We start from the raw sequence: 16643 nt of genomic DNA, 5'->3' as shown, positions 1-16643 counted from the left end.
ATTCTTTGTCAGTTTTGCAGTCCTTGCATTCTCTCCCCAGAAAACCCAGAGGGCTAGGTTGGCCTTCTTGACATTTGACCTAAATTCCCCCCCATCCCAGCCCACCCCACTGCCTTAGCCCCACTCTTGCCTCTGCTCCACCCCCAGAATATGACCCTCGAAGAAAGCCAAAACTGTGTGTCTAGGGATCTGCAGTCAGCTCCAGGGAGGGTTCTGAGTGCCACACCCCAGGAGAGCATATTCCTCAGCTCGGCAGGTCCTCTGAGCCACCCCTGCTAGTTGCCAGCAGATACAGAAGCAAAAGAGGAAACTGAAGAAATGCTGCACAGCATCACGCAGCACAGTTGTGAGCAACCCAGCATCTTCACTGCAGCTCCAGTCTGCCACATGCCAGCCTGGTGGAAGGGTTACTTAAAATGAAGTCAAGGAGAGTTGAAGAACCAGCTTCAAGTGAAGGCCTGTGTCTGCTATTCCCAGGCTGTTTCAACACTGGCTTCTTACAAAAGTTCAGTGCCCAACTTCTGGCTACTTTCTGTAACATGCCTCCCATCACCCTGCCTTGCCTTTTGTGCCCAACTCTGCATTACTTGTTCTACGTTAGAGACCTTCCATCTTCCTTCCTCTGTTTGTCTTCTCCTTCCCCCTCCTTCTCCTTCTCCCCCTATTCCTCACTTGTTCCATTTGCTTAACAGTACAGTTTATGAAGCTCTTTCAGACATGATGAGCTCAGTGGCATATGTGACAGAGCAGGGACTGTGGCATACACCAAACTAGGGAGTTAGAAGGCAGGTTTTGAAAAGATGGAGAAAGAGACATTGTTGGAGAAAAGAGATATTATTGTTAGCATAATAACTACCAGAGCTATACCATAAGAATGAAAAGCATCTTGTAGACACTTCACCCTGACTCTGGGCTTTGGAAAAGCAGCCCTTGTCTTGCATCTCCTCCAAGCAAGACCTAAATATCTATGCTTGAATTTTGTGAGACATCTTGTTTTGGGTTCCCACAAAACAAACCCTGAAACAGGGATTCAGGTGCACATAGTTTATTTGGGAGCTTCCTCACTCTCCCTCTTTTCTCTTGTCCCTGTGGACTTAACAGGTCCCTCTTGGGCTTCCCTGGTGGCGCAGTCCGCCTGCCGATGCAGGGGACACGGGTTCGTGCCCCGGTCCAGGAAGATCCCACATGCCGCGGAGTGGCTAGGCCCGTGAGCCATGGCCGCTGAGCCTGCGCGTCCGGAGCCTGTGCTCTGCAATGGGAGAGGCCACAACAGTGAGAGGCCCGGGTACTGCAAAAAAAAAAAAAAATGTCCCTCTTATCCACCTTAAAATGTCTTTGAATCTCCACCCATGTTTTTTCCTTTGCTTTGGGCTTGTAATATTTTCCTTCCACCTGAGCTTCTGTATGCATGCACATATGTGCCCATGCACGTGTGCATAGTGACACACACACACACACACACACACACACCTCTCTTGCTTCTTTCAAGACTTTGTTCTGTTATCAGTTACTCCCTTTGACTGAGGAGCAGGAATCCTGAAGAGAGAGTATTCCAGGCAGCAGAAGCCATAAGAGCCTGCTCATAAACTAGGTCTAAGGGTGTCCTCCCAGTGGCTTCACATCACCCAGGATACAAAATTCCTGAGCCTGGAATTCAATGCTTTAATCCAATTCACCATTCTTTACCTAATCTACTTCTGTCTTGTCCTATGCATCTCATTATTCAACAAACATAAAGGGCTTTACTATGTAACAAGCATGGGCCAGGCACCAGGGAAGAGCAGTGAATAAGACAGACACAGTTACACAGTCTTGGTCCTCATAGAGTTTACAACCCATTAGAGGTGCAGAAGAGAAAGATGGAGTGGAGATCCTAGGAAGATTGCCCTTCTTTGATCCAAAAAGCATTCACTTTCTTCTCAAGTGCACATGGAACATCCTCCAGGATAGATCACATCTTGGGTTCACAAATCAAGCCTCAGAATATTTAAGAAAATTGAAATCGTATCAAGCATCTTTTCTGACCACAACTCTATGAGATTGGAAATCAATTACAGGAAAAAAACTAAAAAACTCAAATACATGGAGGCTAAACAGTGTGCTACTAAATAACCAAGAAGTCACTGAAGAAATCAAAAAAGAAATTAAAAAATACACAGAAACAAATGACAATGAAAACATGATGACCCAAAACCTATGGGACACAGCAAAAGCAGTTCTAAGAGGGAAGTTTATAGCAATTCAATGTTACCTCAAGAAACAAGAAAAATCTCAAATAAACAATCTAACCCTATACCTAAAGCAACTAGAGAAAGAAGAACAAAGAAAATCCAAAGTCAGTAGAAGGAAAGAAATCATAAAGATCAGAGCAGAAATAAATGAAATAGAAATGAAGACAACAATAGTAAAGTCAATAAAACTAAAAGTTGGCCCTTTGAGAAGATAAACAAAATTGATGAACCCTTAGCCAGGCTCATCAAGGAAAAAAGGGAGAGGACACAAATCAATAAAATTAGAAATGAAAAAGGAGAAATCACAACTGACACCACAGAAATACAAAGGATTATAAGAGACTACTACAAACAACTATATGCCAATAAAATGGACAACCACGAAGAAATGGACAAATTCTTGGAAAGGTACAATTTTCCAAGACTGAACCAGGAAGAATTAGAAAATATAAACAGACCTATCACAAGTAATGAAATTGAAACTGTCATTTAAAATCTTCCAACAAACAAAAGTCCGGGACCAGATGGCTTCACAGGTGAATTCTATCAAACATTTAGAGACGAGCTAACTCCAATCCTTCTCAGACTCTTCCAAAAAACTGCAGAGGGAGGAACGCTCCCAAATTCATTCTATGAAGCCACCATCACCCTGATATCAAAACCAGACAAAGATATCACAAAAAAAGAAAATTACAGACCAGGATCACTCACTGATGAACATAGATGCAAAAATCCTGAACAGGGCTTCCCTGGTGGCGCAGTGGTTGAGAGTACGCCTGCCGATGCAGGGGACACGGGTTCGTGCCCCGGTCTGGGAAGATCCCACATGCCGCGGAGCGGCTGGGCCCGTGAGCCATGGCCGCTGAGCCTGTGTGTCCGGAGCCTGGGCTCCACAACGGGAGAGGCCACAACAGTGAGAGGCCCGTGTACCGCAAAAAAAAAAAAAAAATCCTGAACAAAATACTAGCAAACAGAATCCAACAACACATTAAAAGGATCATACGCCATGATCAAGTGGGATTATCCCAGGAATGCAAGGATTCTTCAATATACTCAAATCAATCAATGTGATACACCATATTAACAAATTAAGGAATAAAAACCATATGATCATATCAATAGATGCAGAAAAAGCTTTTGACAACATTCAACACCATTTATGATAAAAACTCTCCAGGAAACGGCCATAGAGGGAAGCTACCTCAACATAATGAAGGCCATATATGACAAACCCAGAGCAAACATCATACTCAGTAGTGAAAAACTGAAAGCATTTCCACTAAGATCAGGAACAAGACAAGGATGTCCACTCTCACCACTATTATTCAACATATTTTTGGAAGTCCTAGCCACGGCAATCAGAGAAGAAAAAGAAATAAAAGGAATAGAAATTGGAAAAGAAGAAGTAAAACTGTCACTGTCTGCAAATGACATGACATGATTTTCTACTTTATGTAGAAAATCCTAAAGATGCCACCAGAAAACTACTAGAACTAATCAATGAATTTAGTAAGGTTTCAGGATACAGAATTAATGCACAGAAATCTCTGGCATTCCTATACACTAACAACAAAAAATCAGAAAGAGAAATTAAGGACATAATCGCATTTACCATCACAATAAAAAGAATAAAATATCTAGGAATAAACCTACGTAAGGAGGTGAAAGACCTGTACTCAGAAAACTGTAAAACACTGATGAAAGAAATCAAAGATAACATAAACAGATAGAGAAATATACCATGGTCTTGGATTGGAAGAATCAATATTGTGAAAATGACTATACTACCCAAAGCAATCTACAGATTCAATGCAGTCCCTATCAAACTACCAATGGAATTTTTCACAGACCTAGAACAAAAAATTTTACAATTTGTATGGAAACACAAAAGACCCTGAATAGCCAAAGCAATCATGAGAAAGAAAAATGGAGCTGGAGGAATCAGGCTCCCTGACTTCAAACTATACTACAAAGCTACAGTAATCAAGACAGCATGGTACTGGCACATAAACAGAAATATAGATCAATGGTACAGGACAGAAAGCCCAGAGATAAACCCACACACATATGGTCACCTAATTTATGACAAAGGAGGCAAGAACATACAAGGGAGAAAAAGTCTCTTCAATAAGTGGTGCTAAGAAAACTGGACAGCTACATGTAGAAGAATGAAATTAGAACACTACCTAAGACCATACACAAAAATAAACTCCAAATGGACGAAAGACCTAAATGTAAGACCAGACACTATAAAACTCTTAGAGGAAAATATAGGAAAAACACTCTTTGACGTAAACCACAACAAGATCTTTTTTGACCCACTGCCTAGAGTAATGAAAAGAAAAACAAAAATAAACAAATGGGACCTAATGAAACTCAAAAGCTTTTGCACAGAAAAGGAAACCATAAACAAGATGAAAAGTCAACCCTCAGAATCAGAGAAAATATTTGAAAATGAAGCAATGGACAAAGGATTAATCTCCAAAATATACAAATAGCCCATGGAGCTCTATATCAAAAAAACAAACAACCCAATTAAAAAATGGGTGGAAAACCTAAACAGACATTTCACCAAGGAAGACATACAGATGGCCAAGAGGCATGTGAAAAGATGCTGAAAATCACTAATTATTAGAGAAATGCAAATCAAAACTACAATGAGGTATCAACTCACACTGGTCAGAATGGCCATTATTAAAAAGTCTAGAAACAATAAATGCTGGAGAGGGTGTGGTGAAAAGGGAACCCTCCTGCACTGTTGGTGGGAATGTAAATTGATACAGCCACTATGGAGAACAGTATGGAGGTTCCTTAAAAAACTACAAATAGAACTACCATATGACCCAGCAATCCCACTACTGGGCATATACCCTGAGAAAACCATAATTCAAAAAGAGACATGCATCACAATGTTCATTGCAGCTCTATTTACAATAGCCAGGACATGGAAGCAACCTAAGTGTCCATCGACAGATGAATGGATAAAGAAGATGTGGCACATATATACAATGGAATACTACTCAGCCATAAAAAGAAATGAAATTGAGTTATTTGTAGTGAGGTAGTGGACCTAGAGACTGTCATACAGAGTGAAATAATAAGTCAGGAAGAGAAAAACAAATACCATATGCTAACGCATATAGATGGAATCTAAAAAAATTGGTACTGATGAACCTAGTGGCAGGGCAGGAATAAAGATGCAGACATGGAGAATGGACTTGAGGACATGGAGCGGGGGAGGGGGAAGCTGGGGTGAAGTGAGAGTAGCATCGACATATATACATGACCGAATTAAAATAGAGAGCTAGTGGGAAGCAGCAACATAGCACAGGGAGGTCAGCTCGGTGCTTTGCAACAACCTAGAAGGTTGGGATAGGGAGGGTGGGAGGGAGGCTCAAGAAGGAGGGGATATGGGGATATATGTATGCATATGGCTGATTCACTTTGTTGCACAATAGAAACTACCACAGCATTGTGAAGCAATTATACTCCAATAAAGATGTATTAAAAAAAAAGAAAAGCATTCTGGAAGGAGCCCAGATCCAACTGCCTTCCTGGTCTCTGTACCTCTCCCATCTGTATCCAGCCTCCAATTATTCCTGTCTTCTGGTATTCACACCTGGTGTGGCTCTTCCCACACTGTGCCAGAGTCAGTCTATGTGACCAACAGAATATGGCAGGGACTTCCCTGGTGGTGCAGTGGTTAAGAATCCACCTGCCAATGCAAGGGACATGGGTTCGAGCCATGGTCCAGGAAGATCCCACATGCTGCAGAGCAACTAAGCCCCTTGCACCACAACTACTGAGCCCATGAGCCACAACTACTGAGGCTATGTGCCGCAACTACTGAAGCCCACATGCCTAGAGCCCATGCTCTGCAACAACAGAAGCCGCTGCAATGAGAAACCCGCACATCGCAATGAAGAGTATCCCCCACTCTCTGCAACTAGAGAAAGCCCGTGAGCAGCAACGAAGATCCAACGCAGCAAAAAAAGAAAAAAAAAAAAAGAATATGGCAGAAGTAATTGTATATCACTACTGAGATTAGGTTATAAAAGACACTGCAGCTTCTATCTTGGGCTCATTTTTTTCCTCTCTCTCTCACATCATTTGCTTTGAGATTCCACTGCCATATATAAGCATCTCTGTAGAGAAAATGAGACTTCCAGAAAACAGCCCTATCAGTGACATCTTAGAAATAGATCCTCCAGCCTCAATCAAGCCTTCAGGTGACTCCAGTCCTAGGCGATGAAACCTCCTGAGAGACCCTGAGCCAGAACCACCTTGCTAAGCTGTTCCGATTTCCATCCCTCAGAAACTATGGAGATAATAAATGTTTAAAGCTGCTACATTTGGGGGGTAATTTGTTACACAGCAATAGATTAATATACTGCCTTAATATACCACCTTTCCTTTGATATCCAGGGCCTTTCTGCTTGTCCCATATGATTCTCATTGTCCACCTGCTCACCAGCATCTCTTGGTGGGCCTGGTGGAAGGCATCCCAACATGATTCCCAAGGTGCTTTCAAAGCTTCAGAGTTGGCTAAAACCCTACACACTTTTCTTTCCCTTGCCAGTTTTTTCTCTTAATTTATGTTCCCTTATATACAATTCAAGGGAAAAAAGAAGCCATACGTTCCGGAATCATTTATACTCACTTCATCCCCATGGCCTTATGAATGGGCTTTTGGTGTGAGAGAGGTCTCTCTTTGAGCGCCTTAAAACTTCTACTCTTTCTGTGAACAAAAGAAGTGAGCTTGCCAAGAGTAAACAAAACTTGGACCTCAAAACGTTGGAGTTGGATTTTGAATCTGGAATTTGTGTTATCTGAGTGGACTCCAAACCTGGCAGCTTCCTTGCCCTCCTCTGATTCAGTCCCTCTGCCTCATTGGACAGCTCTTTCAGTCAGAGATATGCAAACACTCCCAGGGTGATTTCCTCACAGAGCATGAAGGAAATACACAGTCAAATACAGACTTATGTTAAAGCTATAGTGCAGAATTTGGACATGCTTAGCATTGAATTGCAGGGCTGGATTTCCTATCAGCAGAAGAGTCAATCTCTGAACTTGGTTTTCCCCTTTTGGTTTTATAATTGTTCTTTTTTATCCCCTCCCTAAATTTATTTATTTATTTATTTATTTTTGGCTGCGTTGGGTCTTTGTTGCTGCACTCGGGCTTTTCTCTAGTTGCTGCGAGAGGGGGCTACTCTTCGCTGCAGTACGTGGGCTTCTCATTGTGGTGGCTTCTCTTGTTGCAGAGCATGGGCTCTAGAGCGCAGGCTCAGTAGTTGTGGCACACAGGCTTAGTTGCTCCGCGGCATGTGGGATCTTCCTGGACAAGGGCTCGAACCCATGTCCCCTGCATTGGCAGGCGGATTCTTAACCACTGCACCACCAGGGAAGTCCATCTCCTTTTGGTTGTTTTTTGGGTTTTTTTGGTTTTAATTTTCTATCCTGAGAAGTAGCTCTGAAAATTCCCAAAGGACATTAAATCACCTACCTGCCCCAGGCTACCACCCTAAGAGTCAGCATTGAGGGACCATTTCTCTAGGTTTTGTGATATTCCAGAGTTGGACATAAACCAGAAAAAAGAGAAGCAGTTTTGGTTAATTTGGCAATTTTGATTGTGTTCCTCTCCTTCGGAGTGAGTGCAAATTGTTCTGAAAGGCCTAAAGGAGATAAAGAGAATACAGAATACTATTTATTGAGCCTCTACTATGTACAAGATTGTTATTTCATTCCTCACAGGAACCGAGTGAGGGAGGAACTGATGGCAGTTTGAAAGCAAGACTTCAAATTCTTAATCCTCCTCTCAGCAAGAGGTGATATCTATTCTGTGTTCTCTCCCCTTGAATCTGGGCAGGCTGGTGACTTCTATGACTGTGGAGTATGGTACAAATGATGCTATGTGAATCCCATGGCTAGATCATAAAAGGCCATGAAGTTCCTGCCTTGTTGGCTGGGACACTCATTCTTGGAACATGGAATCATCATGTAAGAACTCCCAGAGGCCACCATGCTATGAGGAAGCCCAAGCCATGTGGAGAGGCCATGGTCAACAGTCCCAACTGAGCCCAGTTTCAAATCATCCCAGCTGAAGCCCCAGACATCATGAAGCAGAAACAACCCATCTCCACTGTGTCTTGTCCAAATTACTAACTTACAGAATCTGTGAGCATGACAGATTGGTTGTTTTTTAATGCCACTAAGTTTGGGGTTGTTTGTTACACCGTAATAGATAACCATAATGGTATTATTATTCCTGCTGTACAGATGTGAAAACTGAGACTTGGAGAAATTAAGTTTTAAGTCTAGTTAAGTGGCAGAAGGATGATTTGAACTCAGGTCTCTGACTATAAGCCCCACTGTTTTTCCAGTAGGGACCCAATCAGGGATGAGATATCAGGACAGCTGGGTTGTAGGGTCAGGGAGAATCATATGATTGTACTTTTCCTCAATTGAACCACTGCATTTACCTTTCCATCACAGGACAGACATGCCCACATACTTCAACCCCTGGGGACATTTGGCAAAGATGAATCCAGCTTCTCTGACTGGCTATTGTCTGATGCTGAGCATGAAAAGCTGGAGAGGGGTTCCTGGTTCTGGAGGACTCATCTGCATACAGGTCAGAGCTGTATGCTGGTGCCTGATTGGCCCATTTTTCAGGTATATCCTGACCTCCAGGAGATGTTGTGAGCTAGGACCTCTTTGAGGACCAATCAAAAGCTTTTTGAAAACTGGCCTAAAAAAATCTGGATCTACCGGTAAGGTGGAGGTGAGGCAGGTTTGGTCCTTTGTCTCCTATGGTGAGGGGGTATGGAATCTAGTTTTTCAACTCTCTTTCCTGTTTACAATGGTGCTGAGGGTTTCATTTCATTAGTTTTATAAAGTCTCTGGAGGGTGTCAGGTGCCAGGTGTTGTAATAAGTGTGAAATATAGCTTTTTTTATCAAGATAAAAAAAATCCAGCCTCAGAGATTCAAGTACTAGGAATCTGGTTGTAAAAGGCAGGAACCCTATTGTCGACTTTAAATAAATTGCAACTGAAGCATGATTGAGCACCGAATTATCACTGCAAGTCCTCTCAGGAATTCTCTAGCAAAGGACAGGCAATAAGACCTCAGTCTGGTCCAGAAAGGGGGCCAGATGGAAGCCATAGTCCTGCTACCTCTCATGACTGGGGGCTCCCATGGCCTATCTTTTTTTCTTAGAATGTACCATTCTCCCTGTACAGGTTCACCATCCCACTCCACAGACCTTCCTCAACACCCTCCCCACATCCTCTCAAGCTCACTTTCCTTCACAGCAATTTCTGGTGAGTGCTGTAGGCTGAGTTTTCCAAAGGTAGAGTCCCGGCCATTAACCTTTAAAGAGCAAAATGCCAAGAGTGCTGCATCATAGGGAGCACACCTTCTATTTACAGCTGCTTTTTCAGATCACAAGGTACGAGGCAAGCAGACAATTTTTTTTTTTTTAATAAGAAGTGCTTAGCATTAATGCAGGGGAGAAAAAGCTGTGATGTGATCTGAGCAAGCCATGGAGAACCCAGGTCGAACAGGAGACGCTGGGCAGCATACCACAAGAAGGTTCTGGGGCTGAAGCTACAATGAGCAACTCTGGGCAATTCTATAGGAAGGGGAAATTAGCATTTACTGAACTCTTCCTATTTGTCAGGTGCCATGCAAGATATTGTACATACATTATTTATTCCTCATTTCAGACCTGGGTGGTCCCATTTTATGAATGAGTAAACTGAGGCTCAGAAAAAAGTAATTAATTAACTGAGATTAATTGCCCCAAATCACACAGGTAGTGTGGGAGGGACCTGGGATTCAAACCCAGATTTGTTTACTCTGAATTCTTTATTTTACCTACTGCGTGTGAGAGGTATATCCTTGCCTTGGCACAGATAGCCCAGCGTGTGACTCCCACCCTCCTCAAAATGAAAAACGGAAAGATTAAAGGTTATTCCTAACATGTTTATAGAATGACTTGAATGAAAGGATCTTTTACACCCTTTGAGAAGTTTACAGAAGGCACTGAAAGTTGACTGTTGGACTTAGAATCTAGAGTCTATGGGGTAGAAGCACCCACCATTCCTGACTCCGCCTCCTAATCCCCCTAATCTCCCTCACAGCCATCCACAATGCCTCAGCCCATCCACAATGCTTCTCATGTACCTACACCTCTTTCTCTACCTTAAATGCATGTAAAGATGACTCCAAATACCCATCTCTTGAGACTGGCAGAACACTGATATCCAGCCATTTTGCCCACCTTCATGAAGCTCAGTGTCTCAGGCAGGGTCGGGGAGATTCTTCCACATGTCAGCCATCCAGGTCACCACTGACACATCCATCATCCCAGCCCACTGGTCCCTTCGGATCAGGAAGCTCTGCTGCTTTGGGCCCAGACTTGGGACAGTGTTCTTTGGGGGCCGGCTTCTCTAGTGCACTTGTTCAGAGGTTCTGCAAGGACTAGGGTTTAGGTTTACACAATTTGAAATATTCCTGACTTCAGATTTCTTCCCAACCTGGCTGCATTCCAGGGCACCTTCCTCTCTTCCACGCACTCTAGGACCCTGGAACAGCCTCATCAGTGAGCTTAGGTTTGGGGGAAAAAACAAAACAACACAAAATGGAAACTTTCTGTTCATTCCCAATTATTTCCCATGGCAGGAAATGAAACCACTGTTCATTCAGTTGCAAGCCAAAAACTTAAGAATCATTTTCAATTCCTTTCTTTCTCTTATACTCTATAATATTTAATCCATCAGCCTGTTACCTCTACCTTCAAAATATATCCAGAATAAAAATATAACCACTTCTTTATCACCTCCAATGCTACCACCTCAGTCCAAGTGGCCATCACCTCTTATTTGGACTATTGCACTCCTATCAGTCCTCCTGCTTCAATTCTCACTCCCTTTTAGTCTATTTTATGCTCAACATCTAGAACTGCACTAATATACTAGCCACTAGCCACATGTGGCTACTCAAATATAAATTCAAATTAATTCAAATTAAATAAATTAAAATTTTACTTCCTCAATCATACTTACCACGTTTCAAATGCTGAATAGCCACATATGGCCAATGGCTACCACAATGGGCAGAGTAGACAGAACATTTTCATCATTGAAGTTCTTTTGGACAGCACTGACCTAGAGTGAGTCTTTTAACACTTCAGTCAGATATCTCTCACCTGTTCAAAACACTCCAATGATTTCCTATCACACTTACCAAAAAAAAAAAAAAAAATCCATAGACCTGACCATGACCTACAGACATTATGTGACCAGGTTCCTGCTATGCCTCCTATCTAGTTTCCTATTGCTCTCTCCATCTCTCAATCCTTCCGGCCCTCAGCCTCTTTGATATCCCTCGAATGTACCAGGCATGATTCTTCCTCACAGCCTTTGCACTTGCTGTTCCCTCTGTCTTGAACTTTTCCCTTAAATAATCATATGGCCCACTCCCTCACTTCATTTAGATCTCTGCTCAAATCTCCCCTTTCCCACCACTATTTCATCGATTTTAAAGGAGTCATGTCCTCTCCCTCCACCCCTAGTCACTCCCTAACCACTTATTCTGCTCTATATTTCTTTACAGCACTTCTCACTGCCTGACATTCTATTATACATTTATTTGTTTTTTGTCTGCCTCTCCCACTAGAACCCTTACTCCATGAAAACAACGCCTGTGTGGATTGTTCACTGCTCTATCCCCTTGTGTGTAGAACCCTGCCTGGTGCATAGGAGAGACTCATGAATGTTTATTTATTGATTGAATGACTGCATGTTTTCTGTTCTGCAAATGTCACAGAGGCAAAGAATTACAAAGAACGTGGCCACCTTCTTGGAATGGAGAAGAGGAAAAAAAATGTAGAGAAAACAAATGAATTAGTTTCTTAATAAATTATCTGGTTACAAACCGATATTATGGAATTTAGTGTATGTATAGAGAGTCTTATGTTTCTATAAGGCTTGTTTTGAAAACATGAATTTGTTCCAAACTGATATATTAGGAAACAATTTGGACAAAAATGCAAATTTCACATTTGCTTCTATACAACTTCATCCACAAGAAACACTAGGTGAGTGCAGAAAAATACACCCACCTGAATCAACCCATGTAGAAATACACAAAACACAACACACACAAATACCACACATGTGTTATGATCCATACCCATCCACATCTGGTGTTACAACTTTCCATCAAATTTCAGATAACCCGGGCTTCCCTGGTGGCACAGTGGTTAAGAATCCGCCTGCCAATGCAGGAGACGTGGGTTCAAGCCCTGGTCTGGGAAGATACCACATGCCGCAGAGCAACAAAGCCCGTGCACCAGCACTACTGAGCCTGTGCTCTAGAGTCCGCGAGCCACAACTGCTGAAGCCCACGCGCCTAGATCCCATGCTCTGCAAAAAGAGAAGCCACTGCAATGAGAAGCCTGTGCACCGCAATGAAGAGTAGCCCCGCTCGCAGCAACTAGAGAAAAGCCCGTGCGCAGCAACAAAGACCCAACGCAGCCAAAAATAAATAAATAAATAAATTTATTCAAACAAACAAACAAAATTTCAGATTACCCTCCTTCCTCCACTTCACAATAACTCATGAGCTGTGACTTTGCCAACACCCACTTCCACAAGCCAACTGCAGGTTTTTTCCAAATCAGAGTGCTATATTTACTATAGTATTTATGTTTTGCTTAACCATTTAACATTTGTAAAGCTATGCTACCATTTTTATCAGGTTCCTGTCTTTTTTAAATGTGTCACTGGTGAACTTTTCACTGTTGTGAAATCCCAGGTTTTCTTATAAGCCCTGAGGGATTTTGCAAAGCTCGGTGATATTTAGGAGCATATACTGTTGGGGCCCAGGTTAGGCCATCCCAAAATGTGCCTCAGTGGCATATTGCTTATTTTCAATTAAAGTTACTTAAAAAATGGCCAACACAAGAGGGACACTGTGACTCTCCTTTCTGTCTCCTGAAAGCAGGAAATCAGTCTCTCACGTGACAGATGCTCTGCCTGCATCTGGAAGTAAAAGGACACCCTTATCGCCCAAGATAGGGAATTCAGGCCAAGAAGTGTATATAAACCATGTTACTTCTTTAAAACGCTGTTTAGATTCTTCACTAATTGGGCACCCAAAACCTAAGTTTCTTTGTCCTGTCAATTCCTCACAAATTTATTGTTTCCTTGTCTAAAAAGTATAAAAGCTGCCTGCTTTGGCCACTTCTTAGGTCCCATTTCTATAAGACCTCCATGCGCATGAATTAATTTTTTTTTCTTTTTCTCCTGTTAATCTGTTTTATGTCAATTTTATTTATCCAGCCACAAGAACTCCAGAGAAGTAGAGAGGGACATTTCCCCCTCCTCAACATCACCTTCTAACAGAACTGACCCTATTAGGTTACATCTACCCTCCCACCCCAACCCGCCCCCAACTATACAGAAAACACCTGAAGGGCACGAAGAGATTTTTATTCCTTTTCTAATCCCCAAAGCTCCCCCTCCCTGCAAGACAGCACACTGTAATGTAAGGAAATGTGCGTTGCTCAGTTTATTCCACCCTAGCCTCCTTTCAAATTGGCCTTGGAATGGGGGTGGCCAGAAGGAACTCCAAAGAAACTGCCCAGGGAAGGTCTTTGTTGGCAACATTTCCCTCCCAGAGCTTCCGGGAATCCCACTTCAGGGAATCATTAACTTTCATCTGAGCAGGCGGGAGCCAACCCACCCTCTACCAACATCCCCAGGCAGTGGAGAAAGGGTACACACAGGGCCCGGGAGGTCATGCCAGCAGGCAGCCTCCTGCGCAGGCCCTGCAGCACCCAGCAGATGCAGCAACTCCTGCGGTGAGGAGATCCTGTAAGATATATTAACATCACAAAAGTTAATGGACCAGAAAGGGAAAAAATTAACATAAATTACCTTAGCCTGACATCCTGCCTTCCTTGGCAGCTAGAGAAAAAGTTCAACGCAGTGCCAGAGGAAAATCAGGCCTGGGGAAGGCTTTAATGGGCTAAAATATCACCTCCAACCCTCCCTCAAAAACAATAACTCCCTGATCATCTGGGCCTAGTAACAAATTATATAAGGCAAACGGCACAAAGAAGCTAGTTTTACTCTGCTGCTCTCTGGCTAGTCCTTTGTGCAGTGGGTGCTTTATGTAGCTTTTGCTGGGTGTGCAATGCATTCCTTGGGAAGATGGTAACTTCTCTCCATCCAGGGAACCTTGGGGGTGTCCCTGGCCCCTGCTGGGCCTCCTTGAGTCCTGGTAGTGACAGCCCTCTTTAATAGGAAACCAGCTTCAAGGCCTCTCTGGATGCAAAAGCTATTCTCCCTGCCTCTCCCCATGCTCCCCTGCCCCCCTCATGCAGGGCTTAGATGGCTACTGTGAGGCTTAACGAGAACAGAATTCCACCGTGAAATTTTGAGTTTCCAGGATGAGGGGCTGGGGAAAGGCGAGAGGAGATGTGAGAAAGTGTTGATGGAAACTGGGTGTACAGAGCAAGGCAGCAAGCTGGCATTAGAGAAGAAAAGTTGGATAGTAACTGAGAGATGCCTGGTGGCAAGAATGATCAGGGGACTTTGAAGAACAACGATGCTCAAGATACAATTTTAAGTTGTTGGCTGAGCTGTGTGGCATGTTTCCCTCAAGCTTTTAGCAAAAGTCTGCCACACATCGCTTTGAATTAGGGATGCTTTGGAGAGTGAAGAGTTTTGGCAGCATGAGAGAAGAAAGGGATGAGGGGCACAGTAGGTCAAGAATTCAGCTGAAAGAGGTAATAAGAGCACATTTTTTTGTTTTAATTTATTTATTTAATTTATTTACTTTTGGCTGCGTTGTGTCTTCGTTGCTGCACGCTGGCTTTTCTCTAGTTGCGGTGAGCGAGGGCTACTCTTTGTTGCAGTGTGTGGGCTTCTCATTGCGGTGGCTTCTCTTGTTGTGGAGCACGGACTCTAGGCACGTGAGGTTCAGTAGTTCTGGCACGCAGGCTCTAGAGCGCAACCTCAGTAGTTGTGGCACACGGGCTTAGTTGCTCCGTGGCATGAGGGACCTTCCTGGACTGGGGCTCGAACCTGTGTCCCCTGCATTGGCAAGCAGATTCTTAGCCACTGAGCCACCAGGGAAGCCCCAAGAGCAAATATTTTTATAGCCCTTATGGAGTGGTAGATACAGTTCTATGTGCTGTATATTCATATATTACTGGTAACTCATTTAATGCTATGAAGGGGGAGCTTTGACTATTCCCATTTTATATACAAGGAAACTGAGGCACAGAGAAGTTAAATAACTCGTCCAAGGTCATACCACCAATAAGTGGCAGAGATAGGATGTGAACCCAGGCTCCAAAGCCATTCTCTCAAACACTGCACAAGAATTCCCAAAGACACAGAGTTCAGGACATGGGGTTTCCTATTGTATTTGAGGGTGGGGAGCAGCATAAGGTGATTCCTCCCAGCTGAACATGAGGGGGAAGATGACCCCAGGAGGCTGGGAGTCTTGGATAAACCCAAGAAGCTGATAGTTGGGTTACATTTAAATTAGGAGGGGAGAGCCAAGCAATGCCCAAAGTTCTTTCCTACATTAAGGGTCTGTGAGACCAAGGCAGGGTTCCTGCCCTAGAAGAGGTTGTGGTGTCATTGTGGAGGGGACACATATCTGGAACAAGTAAAATAGCTTACTGTGGAATAAACAGAGAGCCTACAAGCTAACAAGGATCCAGTGAGAGGTCTTTGGGTCAAAATGATATATTTTGGATGAAATGCTTTAGGGAAAGAAGAAACCAGGGAGACTTAATGAAGGAGGTAGCCTCCTGCAGAACAGTAGCTACAATCACAAGGCTCTGGAGTCTCATTTCAAGCATTTCCCAGTCCTAGCCCCCTTCCTTCAAGTCCCTTCTTCACTCTCTTTCCTTCCATATCCCAGAATTCCTCTTGGAATGGTCAAAGGCTGGGTTGGTCAGTCAGTAGGAAAATGACCTACAGAGGCTCTGGTTCCCAAAAACGGTCTGCAGACCGAATCTAAAGGGAAATTTGGATTTCCCATCCCAAATCATCATTGGTTAACTTTTTATTTTTTTAATTGAGATATGATTCATATAGCTTAATACTCACTATTTTAAAACATACAATTCAGTGGTTGTTAATATATTCACAAAGTTGTGTAACCATCACCACAATCTGAACATTTTCATCATCCCAGAAAGAAACCCTGTGTCCATTAGCAATCACTCCACATTTCCCACTCATCCCAACCTGGCCATCACAAATTTACTTTCTGTCTCTGTGGATTTGCCTATTCTGGATACTCATATCAAGGGAATCATATAATGTATGGTTTTTCGTGACTGGCTTCTTTCACTTAGCATAATATTTTCAAGGTTCATCTATACT

Source organism: Mesoplodon bidens (genome assembly GCF_964165515.1).
Source record: "Mesoplodon bidens genome assembly, chromosome: 4".
Taxonomy (NCBI): Eukaryota; Metazoa; Chordata; class Mammalia; order Artiodactyla; family Ziphiidae; genus Mesoplodon; species Mesoplodon bidens.
Note: the sequence above shows the minus strand (reverse complement) of the source record.